Source organism: Juglans microcarpa x Juglans regia, chromosome 3S (genome assembly GCF_004785595.1).
Source record: "Juglans microcarpa x Juglans regia isolate MS1-56 chromosome 3S, Jm3101_v1.0, whole genome shotgun sequence".
NCBI classification, from domain to species: domain Eukaryota; kingdom Viridiplantae; phylum Streptophyta; class Magnoliopsida; order Fagales; family Juglandaceae; genus Juglans; species Juglans microcarpa x Juglans regia.
The window spans coordinates 12836573-12858526 of record NC_054599.1 but is presented as its reverse complement, the minus strand read 5'-3'; the positions used below and the strand labels follow the sequence as shown (position 1 = coordinate 12858526).

The window sequence follows — 21954 nt, the reverse complement described above, 5'->3', positions numbered from 1 at the left end:
CAACTTTGTTTTATCCCAACTAGTAATTAGGTCCAAGACACAAGAACAAGAGAAACACGAAAGGAATGAAAAAAAATGGCACGTGAATCAAGGATTTTATACGAATGAAACAGTTAACAATAAGACAAGATACCAACTAGAATCACCCCCTTTGATGATAAGGCTCAAGAAAAAAATCCTCGAATTTTTTTTTTTTTTTCCTTTCTTTTCTTTTCTTTTCTTTTCTTTTCCTTTCACCAACTGATTTGATCACAAACAAGAATAAGCAGTTGAGAAAACCCTAACAATAACTCAGAAACCCTTGGGCAAGTGATATACGGCAGCCCCTAGAACAAGAGATTTCAGCCAACACAAACCCTAGAACAATGATTTTTAGCAACCCTAACAATAGTGAAGAAGTCTGCTAACCACCACTATTTTTTTTTTTTTTGTAATCAATCCCAGAACAATGAAGCCCTAGAATTAAATATGCAAGAAATAAAAGATAGAATAAGACCTGATTGGAAACCTTGCTCTGAATACCAAATGATATGAACCCGTGGGAATGAATTCCCTTGAACCCACAATCAATTTGAAAAACTCCCCAAGAAAGCCAAAAATCAAGTCAAGGATGGAGAATCTAGACCCGATGAGAACCCGTTTCAAGAACCTAGATTATATTAAAATCTAGACCCGTTGAAGAACCCGTCTCAAGAACCCAGATTACAAAGGAGGAACGCCACAAAGGTTGTGATTTACCTTTGATAAGTTCAAGAGTTCAATTAAGAACAAGAGGAGAAAACTCAACTCACAAATAAAATTCAATATTGTCTAATCTCTCAAATGAGGCTACAAAGAGTTTTTAAACCCAAACCTAATCAAAACCCTAGCCAAAATAAAGCCCCTTTTTCCCAAAATTACCCTTGATGAACAGTACCGGCTACAGTACCCGCGGCTACAGTAACCCCAACAATAAATTGATGAAACCCTAGTTCCTAAAATGTAACTTTCCAAATAAGCCCTTGGCCAAAATACAAGGCCTTCCCAAAAACATAGTTCATAAGAAATAAGACATGTGAGCCAAGCATTTTCAATCCCACTTATTCTAAACTAGTAAAATAAATCACTTAACCAAATTAGAAGCCTCCAATAACAATAGGCCGTATCTCTAAGTCATGTCTTCCTCAGCATGAATAAAGTGGATCAAAGCTGGTTCTTCTTCTTTCAGACCCATCTTCAGTGTTGGGCTCTTGCTGGCTTCATCCCAAGTGGATTGCACCAATCCTTGCATTGCTTCCTTGATCTTCTTGGCCCTTGATCTTGTAATTGGCCTATCTGGAACTTGCAAAGGATCTTTAAGAGTAGGCCCACCTTGGTTCCTATCAATTTTGGCCAAGGGCTTATTTGGAAAGTTACTTATTGATGCAAACCAAGGAGCCGGACATGCTGAACATACGAGTGGGAATGTAGCTGAATTTGCACAAGACCCTTTGTCACTTCCTAGTGGCCCAATTACAAGACTTAGAGCCAAACGTTTCAAGGAAGCACTAAATGGGTTGATTCTAAAAAGACCAAGATGAGCTCAAATAATAATCAAGGCTTAGTCCATGTTATCAAAGCAATTGAAGAGGCTAATTAGCAAGCAGAAACATGATGCATGGTCTGACCATTAAAGGAAGTGAATTTGTTGAGTTTCAAGGATATTAAATAGGGGAATGAACAAGGTCTTGGCTGGGTATGTTAAATACATTAAATCTAGTCATTTAGTTATTTTTGGCTGCCTCTAGAAGTCCAAGAGACCCAAAAAAACGTGGGGCATGTTTATGTTAATATTTGTGTTGTTTTTGAAGCTGTAGTTATGACTTTTCCTATTCTTGGATGGTTGTTCCAAGTATATAGAAGGGCATTTCGAGTTTTATTATCAGATTTGGAATTTCAAAAGCTTATTGTCTATGTGAGGTCTTGTGTTCCTCTTGGTTCTTCAAAGAACTCTTTGAACTTATCAAGTTAATCTTGTGGCGTTCAAGCTCCAAACTTATCACCTTGATTCTGGAGAGACTCTTAAGATTTCGTGGTGTGGCGTTTTAATCCTTCGTAGTCTTGGTTTTCATCTAGTTGGGTGACTGGTCAAGGCTCAACAAATCTTGTCTATACGATCTTGAGGTTCCAAGCCATCATTGTTATCGGGTTCCATCACAGTTGTTGGTGGAGTTCATATCATTTTGGTATCAGAGCTTTGGTTCTAAAATAAGTTTGACTATATCTTATTTTCATGCTATTTCCTGTTCTTTGCTGTAAAAAAAAAAAAAAAAAAAAAAAAAAAAAAAAAAAAAAAGAAAGATTGCAGTACGAAAACTTCTTCCTTTCAATCTTGTTTCTCTTACCTTATTCAAGTTCTTGACCTTTTGATAAGTTTTGGTTGTTCTTCTCATTTTTGAATTGCTACTGGATTATTTTGAATTAGTTTCTTGAAGTTCGATTAAGAATCAAAGAAGACACAAAAGAGTGGAAAAAGGCAAGAGTGTGTGAGATCATAAGAGGGTAAAAGCCGTTTAGAGTGAAAACAAGAGTGCAAGTGTATCAATTCTTGAGTGAAACACGTGAGGGAGTGCTTGTGAGGATTCTAACCTTGTTTTGCAGATTTTAAACATGTCTAATAATCAAGAAGAAGACACAACCGAAGAATTTCGACAACCGCCAGTTCCAAACCTCCAAATGCAAGTGATGTTAGGCGAGATGAGGCGTATGTTGAGGGCTGAATTAGAACCTATTCACGAAAGGTTGGACAGGGTAGAAGCAGAAACTCCTAGGGGCCAGCAACATGACATCCCCAATAGGCCGCAAGGTGGGCGTGTTCCGTGGCGGAATGTTGAGGGAGAGGCGGAGTCGGAGGAGTTTGATGAGCCATATCTGAACCGAGGCAGGTTTGATCGTGGGTATAGAAATAGAGAAGCTAGGATGGGTAGGCCAAGGAGGGATAATGATTTAGGAAACATAAAGATTAAAATCCCATCTTTTCAAGGTAAAAATAATCCTGAAGTTTATTTGGAGTGGGAAACTAAAATGGAGATGGTGTTTGATTGTCACAACTACACAGAGATAAAGAAGGTTAAGTTGGCTGCAATTGAATTTACCGATTATGCCATTGCTTGGTGGGATCAATTAGTGATTAATAGGAGGAGGAATAGAGAGCCACCCGTGGACACTTGGGAGGAAATGAAAATACTTATGAGGAAGCGTTTTGTACCCAGCCACTATTATAGGGGATTGTATCAAAAATTGCAGAGGTTAATTCAAGGTTCTAAGAGTGTGGATGAGTATTACAAGGAGATGGAAGTAGCTATGATCCGGGCTAATGTAGAAGAGGACCGGGAAGCCACCATGGCTAGGTTTTTGCACGGTTTAAATCGTGAGATTGCGGATATAGTCAAGATGCAGCACTATGTTGAGTTGACGGATATGGTGCATCAAGCCATAAATGATATGAACCCGCGGGAATGAATTCCCTTGAACCCACAATCAATTTGAAAACTCCCCAAGAAAGCCAAAAATCAAGTCAAGGATGGAGAATCTAGACCCGATGAGAACCCGTTTCAAGAACCTAGATTATATTAAAATCTAGACCCGTTGAAGAACCCGTCTCAAGAACCCAGATTACAAAGGAAGAACGCCACAAAGGTTGTGATTTACCTTTGATAAGTTCAAGAGTTCAATCAAGAACAAGAGGAGAAAACTCAACTCACAAATAAAATTCAATATTGTCTGATCTTCAAATGAGGCTACAAGGAGTATTTAAACTAAACCTAACTAAAACCCTAGCCAAAATAAAGCCCCCTTTTACCCAAAATGCCCCTGATGAACAGTGACACGCTACAGTACCGCGGCTACAGTACGGCTACAGTAATGCTACAGTACCTCTTAAAACCCTAATTCCTAAAAGTAACTTTCCAAGTAAGCCCTTGGCGAAAATACAAGGCCTTCTTGAAAACTCTAGTTCATTGAAAATAAGACGTGTGGGCCAGACATCTTCAAGCCCACTTATTCTAAACTAATAAAATAAATCATTTAACCAAATTTGAAGTCTCAAATAACAATAGGCCCTATCTCTAAGCCATGTCTTCCACAGCTTGAATCAAGTGGATCAAAGCTGGTTCTCCTTTTCCAAGCCCATCTTGAGTGTTGGGCTCTTGCTAGCTTCATCCCAAGTGGATTGCACCAATCCGTGCATTGCTTCCTTGATCTTCTTGTTCCTTGATCTTGTAATTGACCCATCTAGAATTTACAAATGATCTTTAAGACTAGGCCCACCTTGGTTCCCATCATTCCCCCTCTCCTCAAAAGGATTCGACCTCGAATCTCCACCTGGATCAAAAGGAAAAATGTTCATAACATTGAAAATAGCAAAAACTTGATACTTACTTGAAAGATCTACTTCATGTGTATTTTCATGAATTTTCTCAAGAAATTGAAAATGTTCATCCAAGCTACCCATATCATCAACAAGCAAAGCCATCAAAGGTAAAGGAGTAAGTGGATTAAAACCATAAACAACCTCAAAAGGAGAATAAGAAATAGTAGTATGCAAGGTTTTATATGCACACTCTAATAAGGGCAAATGGTACTCCCGCAAATGTCCATGTAGCAATTCAATGAATGGCAAATGATACTCCCACAAACGTTCATGAAACACACCTGAAGTTTTTCTTACACCACTCCAATTATATGCAAACTCAATGAATGGCAAATAATACTTCCACAAATGTTCATGCAACACGTTAATGAATGACAAATGATACTTCCACAAACGTTCATGTAATACATAAGTGAATGGAAAATGATACTCCCACAAACGTTCATGCAACATATTGAAAGTCTTCCTTACACCAAAGTTACCCAACAAACCACCATGTCTATCACACACAAGCAACTTAAGCATAAAACTAGTTGGCACACAAAATCTATTCTCTCTAAACAAGTACCAATCTAATTTATAGAACTTACCAAACGATGCTTTTTCACATGTTCCATACACACTAGCAAAGTCATCATCATTAGCATGCAATTCCTTATTATATTCAAGTCTCAACAATTTTGCATCTAAAATGAAGATAAGGACGTACCTTCTTGCTAAAGCATCAACCACAAAATTTTCCATACCTTGTGTGTATTTGAATACATGAGAAAAAGTCTCAACACAGTCCTCTCGCTTAGCATGCATTATAGTCAACGACTTACCTTGTCCCTTCAAGTGTGAAAAAGACTCATGTTCTTCAAAGGAAGGTCGGTTAGGAATTGTCGCACCTGGCACAAAATCAATGTAGTACTCTATCTCCCTAATATGTGGCAATCCACTAAACACACCTCTAGGAAACAAGACCTCATATCCCTGCAACAAAAAGACAATAACACTAGGCAAAGACACGTCAAGTTCGTTAGTATTAAGACTCGCCTTAGCATAAAAACTCACATTTCTTTTTGTTTTTCTCTCACTTTCTTCACTCTCTCTTTTCTTTCCACAATTCTTTTCTTTTTCACTCTCTTTTTGCTTTTCACTCTCTTTTTTTCTGTCACTCTCCTTTCCTTCATCTCTTTTTGAACTCTCGACCTGACAACTGTTTTTCAACTCATTCTCTCTTTCTCTTGAGGTTTCAACCTCACCCTCATCTTTTATCTCTCTCATTTTACTCTCTCTCTCGTTTTCGGCCTCACCATTTCTTTTTTTCTCAATCTCACTTTCACTCTTGCTTTTTAGCTCATTTTCACTCTTTCTTTTTTGAGCAACCTCACTTTTCAGTTTCAAATGGTCCCCATGGACTTGGGTTGGAGTTAAAGGAGCAAGTTTGATTGTTTTTCCATCCTTTTCAAAACTGTACATGTTCCTTAACCCATCATGGATCACCTTCCTATCATACTCCCATGGCTTCCCCAACAAAATATGACCAGCATGCATAGGCACTACATCACAAAGGACCATATCCTGGTATTTTCCAATTGAAAAAGTAACTAGCACTTGCTTATTGACCCTAACCTCCCCACAATCACTCGACCACTGCAACATGTATGGTCTAGGGTGTTTTAAGGTAGGTAAATTCAATTTCTCAACTAAAGTAGTGCTAGCCAAATTAATACAACTCCGCAAATCAATGATCATACTACATACCTTGTTATTGATGTGGCATCTAGTATGAAAAATGTTCTCGCTCTGCTTCTCTGTATCATCCATCTTAATTTGTATATTGAGAGCATGCCTGGCAACAAGAGACTCACCATACCCTTCATTCTTACAGTTATGTTCAATACAAGGTTCACTCTTCCTCCTATCTCTCCTGCCTTGTAAATTTCTAATTACCACTTCTTGATGATCCATCCTATCCCTCACTTCACCTAACACCAAGTTCAGCCGCTCAAACTGTTGTTGCATGGATTGCAACACAAATGATGAGTTATCTAGCATCCCCTTTGGTGAAGAGCCACTCCGATGAGACATTGTAAAGTGCTGCACAAATGAATGTTAGTGGAAAAACCTCACACACTCCCTTACGTGTTTACGCTCGAATAATGGCATTCCACTCGTGTTTCACTCGTAATTGGCTTTTCCTCGATAATAGTCTCACACTCTCTTGCCTTTTACCTCGATAGTTTTCCCGCTCAAGTTCTTTAAGAACTAGTTGAACTAGATCAAGACAATACAACCTTGTATTATTCCAACCAGTAATATAGATCCAAGAAACAAGGAAGGAATAAAACGACACGGGACTCAAGGAATTTATATGAGGGAAAGAGTAATTATAGAACAAGATACCAAGTACAAATATGTATTCAGCCCATTTGATGATAAAACTCAATCAACAAATATTTTTCTTTCTCTTTGTTGTAACTATGTAGCAGCCTTTAAATATGCTACCTCTCCTTATCTTCTTCTCCTTCTTCTTCTTCTTCTTGTTTTTTTTTTTTTTTTTTTTTTTTTCGAATTTTCTTTTCTTTTCTTTTCTTTTCCTTTCTTTTCTTTTCTTTTCTTTTCTTTTCCTTTCCTTTCTTTTCTTCTCTTTTCTTTTTTTTCTAATTCAATCACAAACAGAAATACTCAATTGTAAAAATCAAACAATTGAATTGAAGCACACAAGAATTGACAACGAAATAGAAGAGAATCAATGGAACGACATTCCAAGCAATTGACAAACTCAGATATGCATTAAACCCTAGAATTTTGAAACCCTAGGTGATGCAAATTTCAGCCAAACCCAAAACCCTTAGAATTTTGGCAGCCTACTTTTCGTTTCTGCAATTCTTTCTTTCTTTTTTTTTTGGCAACTCTAGAACAATGTAGCCCTAGAATTAAATTTAAGGATGCAAAAAATTAAAAGATAGAATCAGACCTGATTGGAAACCTTGCTATGAATACCAAATTATATGAACCCGCGGGAATGAATTCCCTTGAACCCACAATCAATTTGAAAACTCCCCAAGAAAGCCAAAAATCAAGTCAAGGATGGAGAATCTAGACCCGATGAGAACCCGTTTCAAGAACCTAGATTATATTAAAATCTAGACCCGTTGAAGAACCCGTCTCAAGAACCCAGATTACAAAGGAAGAACGCCACAAAGGTTGTGATTTACCTTTGATAAGTTCAAGAGTTCAATCAAGAACAAGAGGAGAAAACTCAACTCACAAATAAAATTCAATATTGTCTGATCTTCAAATGAGGCTACAAGGAGTATTTAAACTAAACCTAATTAAAACCCTAGCCAAAATAAAGCCCCCTTTTACCCAAAATGCCCCTGATGAACAGTGACACGCTACAGTACCGCGGCTACAGTACGGCTACAGAAATGCTACAGTACCTCTTAAAACCCTAATTCCTAAAAGTAACTTTCCAAGTAAGCCCTTGGCCAAAATACAAGGCCTTCTTGAAAACTCTAGTTCATTGAAAATAAGACGTGTGGGCCAGACATCTTCAAGCCCACTTATTCTAAACTAATAAAATAAATCATTTAACCAAATTTGAAGTCTCAAATAACAATAGGCCCTATCTCTAAGCCATGTCTTCCACAGCTTGAATCAAGTGGATCAAAGCTGGTTCTCCTTTTCCAAGCCCATCTTGAGTGTTGGGCTCTTGCTAGCTTCATCCCAAGTGGATTGCACCAATCCGTGCATTGCTTCCTTGATCTTCTTGTTCCTTGATCTTGTAATTGACCCATCTAGAATTTACAAATGATCTTTAAGACTAGGCCCACCTTGGTTCCCATCAATAAAGGTGGAGGAACAATTCAAATGAAAGGGATTGGCTAGGAGGGGACAACCTATGGCTACCACCAGCTCGTGGAAGATAGCAGCTACAAAATAAGTCAAAATTTGAATCATCTAAGAGTGCCAACCCAAAGACCGCCACTACTTTAGGTAACACCGAGACTTCAAGTTCTAAAACACGTGATATTAAGTGTTTTAAATGTCAAGGGCGGGGACACATAACCAGCCAGTGTGTAAACAAAAGGGTGATGGTGATAAACGCCCAAGGAGAGCTTGAGTCGGAAAATGAGGAAGAAGTAGATAATGATGATATGCTATCTTTGGAGGATGCCGATGATGAGCAAAATGCTGTGGTTGGAGATTTATTGGTAGCAAGGCGAGTTCTCAATGTGCAGGTTAAGGAGGAAGAAAGTAACCAATGGGAGAACTTGTTTCATACTCGGTGTTCTGTAAATAACAAAGTTTGCAGTGTCATTATTGATGGAGGGAGTTGCACAAATGTAGCCAGCACTTATTTGGTGGAGAAATTAGCTTTAACTACCTTGAAACATCCTCAACCTTACCGGCTTCAGTGGCTGAATGAATGTGGCGAAATCAAGGTGATAAGACAAGTGTTGGTGGCATTATCCATTGGCAAATATGAGGATGAGGTGCTTTGTAATGTGGTTCCTATGCACGCATGCCATTTACTACTGGGAAGACCATGGCAGTATGATTTGAGGGTTACTCATGATGGATTCACAAATAAGTATTCTTTCACTCTTAAAAGGCAACCTATTACTCTTGTGCCATTAACTCCAAAACAGGTCAGGGAGGACCAATTAAAGTTACAAAGATCAAATGAAAAAAAAAAAGGAAAAAGAAAGGAAGGTCGAAACTGAAAAAAAGGAGTTTAAGAAAAAAGGAGAGAAAAACATTGATCAGAGTGAAAAAGAAAGAGAGAGGATTTAGGCCATAGTGAGAGCAAGAAAGGAAAAATTCAATTACATCGCAAAGAAAAGTGAGATCAAGAGAGCATTATTTTCACACTAGCCCCTTATTGTACTCATGTACAAGGAGGCTCTTTTATGTACTAATGATCTCGTTGGTGCTTTGCTGAGCGATATTGTTTCTCTTTTGCAGGAGTTTGAAGATGTCCTTCCCGAAGAGGTACCTTATGGTTTACCTCCAATCCGAGGGATTGAACATCAAATTGATTTCATACCTGGTGCATCAATTCCAAACCGACCTGCTTATAGGAGTAATCCCGAGGAGACCAAGGAACTTTAGAGGCAAGTAAGTGAATTATTGGAGAAGGGGTATGTGCATGAAAGTATGAGTCCTTGTGAGGTTCCGGTGCTATTAGTTCCAAAGAAGGATGGAACATGGAGGATGTGTGTTGACTGCCGAGCCATCAACAACATAACGGTAAAGTATCGTCATCCCATTCCTAGATTAGATGATATGCTGGATGAATTGCATGGTTCTTGTGTCTTTACAAAAATTGATCTTAAGAGTGGATATCATCAGATTAGGATGAAATAAGGTGATGAATGGAAAACTGCTTTTAAGACTAAATATGGTTTGTATGAGTCGTTAGTGATGCCTTTCGGTTTAACTAATGCTCCGAGCACATTTATGCAATTGATGAACCATGTTTTGCGAGCATTTATTGGCAGGTTTGTAGTTGTGTATTTTGATGATATCCTAATCTATAGCAAAAATTTGGAAGAACATGTAATGCATTTGAAATCTGTTTTGGAAATTCTAAGGAGAGAAAGGTTGTTTGCTAACCTAAAAAAGTGCACCTTTTGCACGGATAAGCTTGTATTTCTTGGTTTTGTTGTTAGTAAGAGAGGAATTGAGGTGGATGAGGAAAAGCTGAAGGCTATCCATGAGTGGCCAACGCCTACAACAATTAGCCAAGTGAGGAGTTTCCATGGCTTAGCCAGCTTCTATAGATGGTTTGTGCGTGATTTTAGTAGCTTAGCCGCCCCTCTCACTGAAGTCATCAAGAAAAATGTGCCGTTTATGTGGGGAAAAAAACAAGAAGAGGCATTTAGTTTGATCAAAGAAAAGTTAACTAATGCACCTTTGCTTGTTTTACCTAACTTTGCTAAAACTTTTGAAATTGAGTGTGATGCTTCAGGAATAGGTATTGGAGCTGTTTTGATGCAAGAAGGCCGTCCAATAGCTTATTTCAGCGAAAAGTTGAGTGGGGCAGCCCTAAATTACCCCACTTATGATAAGGAGATGTATGCCTTGGTGAGGGCTTTGGAAAATTGGCTACACTATCTATGGCCAAAGGAATTTGTGATTCACACAGATCATGAATCTTTGAAGCATTTGAAAGGACAACAATGGTTGAACAAACGCCATGCTAAGTGGGTGGAATTCATTGAAACATTTCCTTATGTGATCAGATACAAGCAAGGTAAGGAAAATGTGGTGGCTGATGCATTGTCTCGAAGGTATGCTTTACTTTCCATTTTGGATACAAAAATGCTTGGCTTTGAACACATTAAGGATTTGTACGTTCAAGACTCTGATTTTGGTGATGTGTTCAGAGCATGTGAAAAAGTGGCATTTGGTAAGTTTTATAGGCATGATGGATTTTTGTTTCGGGAAAATAAACTGTGTGTGCCTATCTGTTCTTTGTGTGAATTGCTTGTGAGAGAAGCTCATGGTGGTGGTTTGATGGGTCATTTTGGTGTAGCTAAGACTTTAGGAATTTTGCATGAACATTTTTTTTGGCCTCATATGAAACGTGATGTGGAAAGAATCTGTGAGAATTGTATCACGTGTAAACAGGCTAAGTCTAAGTTGAAAGCCCATGGTTTGTACACCCCTTTGCCAATACCTCGTGAACCTTGGACTGATATTTCTATGGATTTTGTTTTAGGTTTTCCTAGGACTAAGAGGGGGAGAGATTTAGTTTTTGTGGTGGTAGATAGATTCTCCAAGATGGCACACTTCATTGCATGTCATAAAACTGATGATGCATCACATATAGCTGATTTGTTCTTCAAAGAAATTGTTAGGATACATGATATGCCTAGGACCATTGTTTCTGATAGAGATGCGAAGTTTTTGAGTTACTTTTGGAAGACTTTGTGGGGAAAGTTGGGAACTAAGTTGTTGTTTTCTGCTACTTGTCATCCACAAACGGATGCACAAACTGAAGTAGTGAATAGAACTTTGTCTTCTTTGTTGCGTGCTATCATTAAAAAGAACTTGAAAACATGGGAAGATTGTTTGCCACATGTTGAATTTGCTTACAATAGAAGTATACATTCTGCAACTAAGTTTTCACCATTTGAAATTGTTTATGGCTTTAACCCATTGCCACCCTTGGATTTAACCTCTTTACCTTTGAGTGAACGTGTGAACTTAGATGGCAAAAAGAAGGCAGAATTTGTAAAGATGATTCATGAAAAGGCATGGCTGAACATTGAAAGGAGGACTAAACAATATGTCCATCAAGCCAACAAGGGACGCAAGAAGGTAGTGTTTCAACCAGGAGATTGGGTTTGGTTGCACTTAAGGAAGGACAGTTTTTCGGAGAAACGACGTTCAAAACTCCTACCTCGGGGTGATGGACCATTTCAAGTAGTGGAACGCATTAATGATAATGCCTACAAGCTTGACTTACCAGGTGAGTATGGTGTCAGTGCAAGCTTTAATGTTGCAGATTTGTCTCCTTTTGATGTCGGTGATGATTTGAGGACAAATCCTTCTCAAGAGGGGGAGAATGATGCAAACCAAGGAGCCGGACATGCTGATCATACGAGTGGGAATGTAGCTGAATTTGCACAAGACCCTTTGTCACTTCCTAGTGGCCCAATTACAAGACTTAGAGCCAAACGTTTCAAGGAAGCACTAAATGGGCTAATCCAAGAGAATTGGGCTGATTTTAAAAAGACCAAGATTGGCTCAAATAATAATCAAGACTTAATCCATGTTATCAAAGCAATTGAAGAGGCTAATTAGCAAGCAGAAACATGATGCATGGTCTGACAATTAAAGGAAGTGAATTTGTTGAGTTTCAAGGATATTAAATAGGAGAATGAACAAGGTCTTGGCTGGGTATGTTAAATACATTAAATCTAGTCATTTAGTTATTTTTGGCTGCCTCTAGAAGTCCAAGAGGCCCAAAAAAACGTAGGGCATGTTTATGTTAATATTTGTGTTGTTTTTAAAGCTGTAGTTATGACTTTTCCTATTCTTGGAGGGTTGTTCCAAGTATATAGAAGGGCATTTCGAGTTTTATTATCAGATTTGGAATTTCAAAAGCTTATTGTCTATGTGAGGTCTTATGTTCCTCTTGGTTTTTCAAAGAACTCTTTGAACTTATCAAGTTAATCTTGTGGCGTTCAAGCTCCAAACTTATCACCTTGATTCTGGAGAGACTCTTAAGATTTCTTGGTGTGGCGTTTCAATCCTTCGTAGTCTTGGTTTTCATCTAGTTGGGTGACTGGTCAAGGCTCAACAAATCTTTTCTATACGATCTTGGGGTTCCAAGCCATCATTGTTATCGGGTTTCATCACAGTTGTTGGTGGAGTTCATATCAGAAAATGTAACATAGCATATCAGAAATCATCAAACAAATCCTAATTTTGGAAATGTGAGTGAGCGTAGTGTTGTAGGATTTTCAAATCCATTTTCTCATGCTAAAGCCCTAGAGCCGAAACCCATGGAGGTTCAAACCCTAGTTTTCCTTTTAAGCCAAAAACTGAACCTTGCACTACCCTAGATCACATATTGTTTGTGTTAGAAAATCCTAAAATCAAAAATGAAGAGAGGAGTTCTTCACTTGGCCGTGCGTGTTCATCAAGAAACAGTGATGAGATTCTTACCTGCGGGTGCTAAGCTCCTACTTGAAATATTGAAGAAGAAATCTTGGTAATATTAAAAAAAGGTGGTAAGAATGGTGTTGATTGGCTAGTGAGAAAGTGGAGACTTTAGAGAGAAAGGTGGTGGCTGAATCTTCCAAGGAAAAAGCAAGAAAACTTTTGAGCAAAAAGAGCCTTCCCATTTTCGGCTACACCTATATATAGTGCCTCCCTTTTGCTTTTCACCAACCAATATATGAATGACACTTGGCATGGCTTTCTTCCATCTCCCTCATGATGGGATTGCAAGGGAAGGGTAGCGTGTGCCCTTTTTCCTTCTCAACCAAAAACCCGCTTTCTTCCATTTCCCCATCTTGCCCTTCATCTCTTGTCTTGCTTCAATGCACTAGATGGTTAAAAGGTAATTTTCTCAAAACCCTAATATTACAAGATATTCATCCAATGCATGAGTGACAAGTGGCATAAGGGTGTGTGTGTGTTCTTGGGTGCTGAAATCGCCATGTCACCTGAGGTGACTTTTTGGTCATTCCTTAGGTCACTTTTTGAATCTCTTCCTCTCCCCCTTTTGTTGTCATTGACTACATGCTCCATATCCCTTACAAAAAGCCATCTAAAAATGTGCTTTTTGTCTTTCCAAGTATGACGCATCTTGAAATTCTAAAAGTCACTTTTATCCTAAACATGTGTACCATTTGGAGACTTGTGCCTTGAAAAAGTGGCGCCTAACAGCTCCCAACCGAAACCCTAAGTCCTTTTTGCTTCCTCCACTTTTTCATCTAAGGATCTAATACATGGTTGACAAAGTGTCACTTTAGTCCTTTTTCCAAAAAGACAAAAAACTCATTCCCAATGCCAAGTGGCGCCACCTCCTTACTCAAAAGGTCAACTTGGGCCTTCCAAGGTCAAAATCCTTAAGGGCCAAATTCCATCAACCTTTTTTGGATCTTTTCTCCTATTTTCCTTTTGTGGGTTCTCTAACTTCACATTCCATGATCCAAATCCAAAATTAAAAATAGAAAATGGCCTAATGAAATCTTCCAACACCTAGCCAAAAATCCATAAACAAATTATCATCCATACAAATTATGAACAAGGTTCCTTATAAAAATCTGGGATGTCACAATTTTGCACACAATAATAGACAGCCTTAAATGCAAGATGCATCATTCTTCTAGAAACTTTTCTGTTTAAATCTGTTTATGTAGCTGTAGTAAACCAAACCAGAAGCAACACCCCTTTTCTTGTCTGAAAAATAATTTGGGCTTTGAAAACCCAAGACAGACTTAAACTTTTCATATGGAAAGTTTTTGACAATATCCTTCGAACCAAATCTATGTTGAAAAACAAATTTTCTCTTTAGGAAGAAAAAGTGGTTTGCCCCATCTGTAACTCAGCTGAAGAATCTGCCTCTCATCTATTTCTTGGTTGCCCATATTCCAGAGTTCTGTGGAGACAATCCCTTTGGCCTGTCAACATCTCCTCTATTGAACGACAAGATATTAATTCTTGGATTATATGCATCTTAGATCCTGAAGTCAAACTCCAAATTGTCGAAGTTGATTCTCACAAATTCCAATTATTTGCTACTGTGGCCATGGAAAATCTTTGGTTTTATAGAAACCAAATTGTTCACACTTCCAAAAGTTGATCCATAGGTCAATTTGTAGCACAAGTCAGTCAGTCCCATAGGGATCACAGTAGTGCATGGGAATGGAAAGAGCGAAACCAAAACATCAATTGGGTCCCCCTCCTCCAAAGAAATGTCCATATCATTTGATGCAGCAGTGAGAGCAGGTGGTAGCACCTCAGTTGCAATAGGTTTATCACATAATAAAGACATCTCTTTTGTAGTAGCAGTCCACTCCAAAAGTTGCAACCCAAATCAAGGAGAAGCAATGGCAAGATTCATTGGAGTGAAAGAAGCTCAACGTAAGCAACTAAAGAATATCATAATTAAAGGAGACTCTCAAAGAACAATAACGGATTTGAAGGAATCAAAAGATTGGATTGTAGAAGGCATCATTAGAGACATAAGACTAATGCTGAACACTTTTGAATCCTGAGAAAGGTTAAAATACATCGATCTCAAAGTCGATACGCACATGCAATTGCCTTATGCACAGCCTCCAACAATGTAACTGGAAGCATACCCCTTACTAAAATTCCACCTTGCTTACTGGATTTTCATAGTGGAAAAGATCCACCAATCTCGTTTGTATAAAAGTTTATATATCTCTACTACGACCATTATTATCAATGAATAGGTAATGTTCTTGAGAAAAAAAAAATGCGATATACACGTTGTAAAGTATTTTAAAGAAAACGGATATCGAACTCATATGGAATAATTATGCTGACTAAATTAATTACTACTCGGAAAACCGAAATTTGAAGAATGGTTTATCTAAATTAAACTAAAGAAAATAACATTAATGCCTCGTTTGTTTTCAGGAAACTTCTTAGCTCATCTCATCTAATCATTACAAGTTTCACAAATTCCAATACAAAATAAAATAAGTAATTTAAAATTTTAAAATCTTAAAACAAAACTAATATTAAAAAATATATTCCAACAGTATTTTATTCAAATTTGTAACTTTAATCTTAACTCATCTCATCTGTGAAAACAAACGAGACCTAAAAATTCAGATTTTAAAGATAATAAGAATAAATCTAGAGCGTTTGTCTTTACCTATCGAATCCAACACAATTTATTATTCCCTGTTATAGCATTCTAATTATCCCAAGTTGATGATAAAAATCCCTTAATTATTTAATATTTTCTCTCGAACAATACAAAAAATATCTCCAACTAATAACTCCATATCTCTATGTGAATTTAACTAATTGGAGACTCATTAAGGTTTTTTGGATTTTTCTTGAAAGTCACACTAGTCGCGATAAAGTATCTCTACTTTTGCTCAGCTAATGATGTTTAATCCTAGAGCTTTAATCAACATTTTCCTCTCGATCTCATTGTAATCCAAAAGATCAAACAATAATTAGATAGAAATTTGTAAGCATTAAGAATAAGGAATAAACACTTAATCATGAAAATATTGAAAATAAAATAACTTGAAATATAAATTGTGTGTTCAATGCTAGACTACATCAAAGTTTTAGAAAATAGAATTAGTTCATAATAAAATTGGAAAGAAAAAGAATAAAACTGGTGTTCTTTGTTGAAGTCAGTTGATGAAGCATGTGGCTTTCACTTATGCCCTCCAGTTCCGCCTTCTCGAAAGAACACTTGAAGAATAAATTCTAGAACTCTAAACTCAGATTCAGACTCAGACTCAGAACCAACACCTATTCATCCCACAAGTTGAGATTAAATAGGTGTCGAAATTAAAATTTGGAAACAATAATTGCGGCTACAATCTAGCCTAAAGATCTAGAAAATAGTTTCTAAAGATAAATGTTAACATAAAAGAATTATTTTAAGAATAATAGGATTAACTAAAATGGAAGATTCAACGACATGCGGCTTGAATTGTGGAGCTCGGGAGGATTTGGTCGCCAACAGATTGATTGAGAAACTCAAAACTCAGAACTCAGATTTGGTGGTCAGCAGCAAATTGATCCCGGTCGGAAGTAATTATCCCACCTGGTACATGCCTTGTGTACTAAGTATAATTGGCGTGGAGGTCACAAAGACCACACGGCCCTCTCCTGGCCTACCGAGTGCAAAGACTCCCAACCGGGATGAAAAACTCCTCTCACCTTTTCTAATTGTTGCCCAAGATGTTGTTTAGGTTGGTCTTTTAATTTGGTAGTTTTAGATTAGTTGCCCAATCTAACCGCCTAGAGTCTTGTCGCCAAGTCTTCGCTCTTTCTGGTCCATCCTTCTACTTGCGAGTCTCCTTGCCTATGGTAAGTCTTCTCACCTTTGGGCGAGAGAAATCTCTTTACTGCCCACGCAGGACGAGGCTCCTCACCCAAATCTCATCGGCTCTCTTCAGATCTCATTGCCTTTCATCGGTTTGGATCTATAGTACCTTCTTTTGTACCAAAATGCTCTTATTTTGCACTAAATCTTCTCAATCTTTTAAATTCAAGAAAATGAAGAAAAATATATAGAAATAAAATAAAATCAATAGTATTGAAGGGACAATGACACTTTTCATAAATAAAAGTGTGATAAGGATCACATAAAAATAACACTTATCAAATACCCCGAACTTAAGCTTTGTTCGTCCTCAAGCAAACAAGAAAAGAAAGATGATTAAAACAAGCATTGGTTTGATTTATAAAATTTATTGCCTCAAAGATTGTCAAAAGTCTATAATTTAAAGAAATCATTCAAGATCAATCAAGTCCAAAAGTTAATTCAAAACTCAATTCCACTGCATTATCCATTCTCACATTCATGCATACCTATCACTCTAACTTCATCATTTGCTCCCCGGATAGTTTTATGCAAACAAGCAAATAAATAATGGATCTCTAAACACTCCATAGGCTTGCTTTTCAAATCACTCTCCACTAATGTAGAATAGAAACTATCACCAGGGATCGATGCGACTTTATTAAGCTTGTAATGTAAGGCTAGGGTGAGGGATACAAAGAAAAGGTAGGACTCAAATAAAGCAAAAGAACTTAAGTTTGAATATCAACAGAATAAATAGAGCATTCTCACTTTTAACACAAACATCTCTTCTTAATCATTGTAAATGTCTCAACATACCTCTCTTTATTGTACTTTCAAGTACTCTCTCTTTACCCGTCTATTCGGCAAGTCGGATTTTCTAACACTACTTTTTTTCTTTGTTTTTTTTTTTATGGAAATATTCCATACCTGTTCAACTAACTTTGTGGATGACTCTCGTTGGCCTTTTCTTCTTGGCCATACAGTAGACGAGTTGACTTTTCATACTCCAAACTTATGTGGCACCCTCAGCCCTCGCTTGGGATTGGACGATGATAGAAACGCCGAGACATGTAGCGCAAGGCTATACACCCCTTGTACATGACAAATAATGTAGCACCCCCCGCCCCTGCCTAGGATTTGATGGAAACTGAAACGTCGGGACATGCAACAACAAGGTTACCTGCCCCTCTTACATGAAGGATAAGATGCAATGCACCTATTGATAGCTAACAGTATGCAATATATCGTAGTAGAAAGTCAACTTAAGTCCATTTAAAGGAAATATTAATCATGTTACCGAAACAAAAAATCTCAATACTTCTTACATAAAAGTAAAATAGTCATCATAGTTGATATGAGTTTCTCAAGAACTCATGACATGGACAATCTCGAATCATATGGCCAGTTTGACCACATCCAAAACATGCACCGGGGGCAAACCGACATTCACCACTTTGCTTTTGTCCGCAACTACGACAGGGTGGTGGAGTCATAGGCACCATGTTTCCAACAATTTTTCCTTTTCCTTTATCAGGAGTGTAAGGGGCCTTCTTTTTTCCTATATTCTTTCCAGGCGAGTAGGGAAGTCCTCTTCTACGATTGTTCTAAACTTGAGTAATCAAATTCGTTCACTAGTCCTCGAAAGCTCTCAATCTGCAATAAAGCAATTTGGTTTCGAATCCTCGGCTGTAACTCATCTTGGAATTTCCTCGCTCCATTTTCTCCGTGCCAATCAGGTGTGGGGCGAATCTACCTAATTCCATGAAACGAGCTGCATATTGCTCGAATTACATACTTCCTTGGGTCAGGTTGGTAAACTCAAATGCCTTCTATTGTTTGGCTATTTTCGGGAAGAAACAACTGTCGAATTCTTTCTTAAAACGTTCCCAAGTAGGAGTAGTGATATCATCTAGTTCTTGTGCTAAAAGTTGTCTCTTCATGTCCCACCATATGCCAGCCTCTCCTTGAAGTAAGTTTCCGACATATTGGACTTTCTGACTCTCGGTACACCAACTGATGTTGAAAGTCCGGTCTAAATCGATGTGTCACTTATTGGCTTTGAAGGCTCCTTCCATTCCCATAAAATTTAGGCATTGGTACATCGAAAATTTCTCAAACAGTCATCTTCGGTTTTTGCCTCTAGGCGGCTCCTGTCTCATATTCTGCCCTTGCTCCCTTTCTTGTCTTACTACCTCGATCATTTGCCGTATGGCTTCCACAATAGCTTGACCTCCTTCTAACGGAGGGTTCCTAGCCTCCCGATCTCGTGACCTTGGAGATAAGTTGTCACGTTGTCTACTCACCATTGGTCCTTTCCTCCTGAAATGCACAACCAATGTGTCAACATTTACCTTTTCTAAAGTAGAGTTCTACTCTCTCTACTTCACAATAGTGGTCAATCGCATACTTAAACTTCACGTTCTTCCTTCTTAAGGATTAAAACCTATAGCTACAGATCTCAAGCCTATAACTCTTATATTCGAATCCTATCATCAGGTACCAAGCATTCCTTGGACAACTTGTGGTTTTACCCAAAGACATAATCGCTCTGATACCACTCACTGCAAATTCCAAGGCTGCTATGCCCCCTGCAGCAACAAAGAACAGAGGTGCAGGCAACAAACAGAAACCTTAAATGCTGAGCCAGAAGCTCATATCTAATATGTTAAAGCCTGCTGAAAATTCATCTGGGATTTCACTGAAAAAGAAAGTGAGAAAGAAGAGGGCATCTCCATTCAACAAGAAAAGTGGTTCCGTGTTGGGCAGAATTACTTTGGAATTAGACAGTTAGAGTTAGGAGTAGAGTATAGTAGAGTATTTTATTGTGTTCTTATTTTTCAGTTCTTTTAGAGAAAGCTCAGGTGAAGAGAGGGAGTACGACAACAGAGTTGAGAGCCTAATGGACCAACTGTTGTTGCCGAGTTGTCCTCCACCTGTAGCATGCATCTCCAGTTTTATTTTTATTTTATTTCAATTTGAAATCTATGATAAATTATTGCAATCTCGAAGCTTTCATTTGGTCCGAAATTGCGATCAGCTGACCGATCCGTTTTCTCACTAAAAATCAAACGAAATCGACCTGTGCAGAGGGGTGAAACTGACCGGACCGATTCCGGCTAGTTGCCGATCATTTTGGTTGGTTTGGGCCATTTTTCTTGGGCCCTTTTTTGGGCCTTTGTTCTTGCCCAATTCAACATTTTTTGGGTGTTTTTTTTTTTTCTCAATTCATTATCCAAGATCTTTTTGAACTTTTTTTTTAGTTGATTTTAAATTCAAATTTGCTGAATTTTTTAAACCCATTTTAAATAGTCAATTTCATTTTAATTTTAATGTCATTTGTAATTTTCTACTATTACTAAGTAGTAACTATAATACTATATTACTTACTACTTACTACATAATTAAAAATAAATAAAAATAACTTCACTAGTAGATGTTTAGTATTACATAATACATATTACAAAAAAAGACAAATTGTCTTAAGCATAGCAAAAGGCAACTTAAAAACGTAACATATATACCACAAAAAAAACTGATATGAACCCGCGGGAATGTATTCCCTTGAACCCACAATCAATTTGAAAACTCCCCAAGAAAGCTAAAATTCAAGTCAAGGATGGAGAAACCCAGACCCGATGAGAACTCGTTTCAAGAACCTAGATTATATTAAAATCTAGACCCGTTGAAGAACCCGTCTCAAGAACCCAGATTACAAAGGAGGAACGCCACAAAGGTTGTGATTTACCTTTGATAAGTTCAAGAGTTCAATCAAGAACAAGAGGAGAAAACTCAACTCACAAATAAAATTCAATATTGTCTAAACTCTCAAATGAGGCTACAAAGAGTTTTTAAACCCAAACCTAATCAAAACCCTAGCCAAAATAAAGCCCATTTTTCCCAAAATTACCCTTGATGAACAGTACGGCTACAGTACCCGCGGCTACAGTAACCCCAACAATAAATTGATGAAACCCTAGTTCCTAAAATGTAACTTTCCAAATAAGCCCTTGGCCAAAATACAAGGCCTTCCCAAAAACATAGTTCATAAGAAATAAGACATGTGAGCCAAGCATTTTCAATCCCACTTATTCTAAACTAGTAAAATAAATCATTTAACCAAATTAGAAGCCTCCAATAACAATAGGCCGTATCTCTAAATCATGTCTTCCTCAGCATGAATAAAGTGGATCAAAGCTGGTTCTTCTTCTTTAAGACCCATCTTCAGTGTTGGGCTCTTGCTGGCTTCATCCCAAGTGGATTGCACCAATCCTTGCATTGCTTCCTTGATCTTCTTGGCCCTTGATCTTGTAATTGGCCCATCTGGAACTTGCAAAGGATCTTTAAGAGTAGGCCCACCTTGGTTCCTATCATTCCCCCTCTCCTCAAAAGGATTCGACCTCGAATCTTCACCTACATCAAAAGGAGAAAGATCAGAAACATTGAAAGTTGCAGAAACTTTATACTCACCTGGAAGATCCACTTTATATGCATTGTCATTAATTTTCTCAAGAATTTGGAAAGGTCCATCTCCTCGAGGATGTAACTTAGTCCTTCTATGGGCTGGGAATCTTTCTTTGCGCATGTGAACCCAAACCCAATCTCCTGGTTCAAAGATGACACGCCTTCGTCCTTTATTGGCTTGGGACGCAACCCTTTCATTCTTTTGGGCAATTTGAAGCCGTACCCTCTCATGAAGTGACTTCACTAACTCCGCCTTCTTTTGTCCATCCAAACTACTCCTGTCATCAACAGGTAAAGGCATCAAATCCAAAGGAGTAAGTGGATTAAATCCATAAACAATTTCGAAAGGAGAGTATGAAGTAGTAGTATGCATCGTCCTATTATATGCAAACTCTATAAATGGCAAACAATCCTCCCAAGTTTTTAAATTCTTATGAACAACAGTGCGTAAAAGTTGAGTTAAAGTCCTATTAACTACTTCAGTCTGACCATCAGTCTGCGGATGACAAGTAGTGGAAAATAAGAGCTTAGTACCCAATTTCCCCCACAACACCTTCCAAAA

General features: G+C 37.9%; 1 pseudogene; it reads left to right on the top strand.

Moving 5' to 3' along the window:
* Positions 1-2628: 2628 nt before the first annotated feature.
* LOC121258697 lies at positions 2629-12196 on the top strand (annotated as a pseudogene).
* The last annotated feature ends 9758 nt before the right edge of the window (positions 12197-21954 follow it).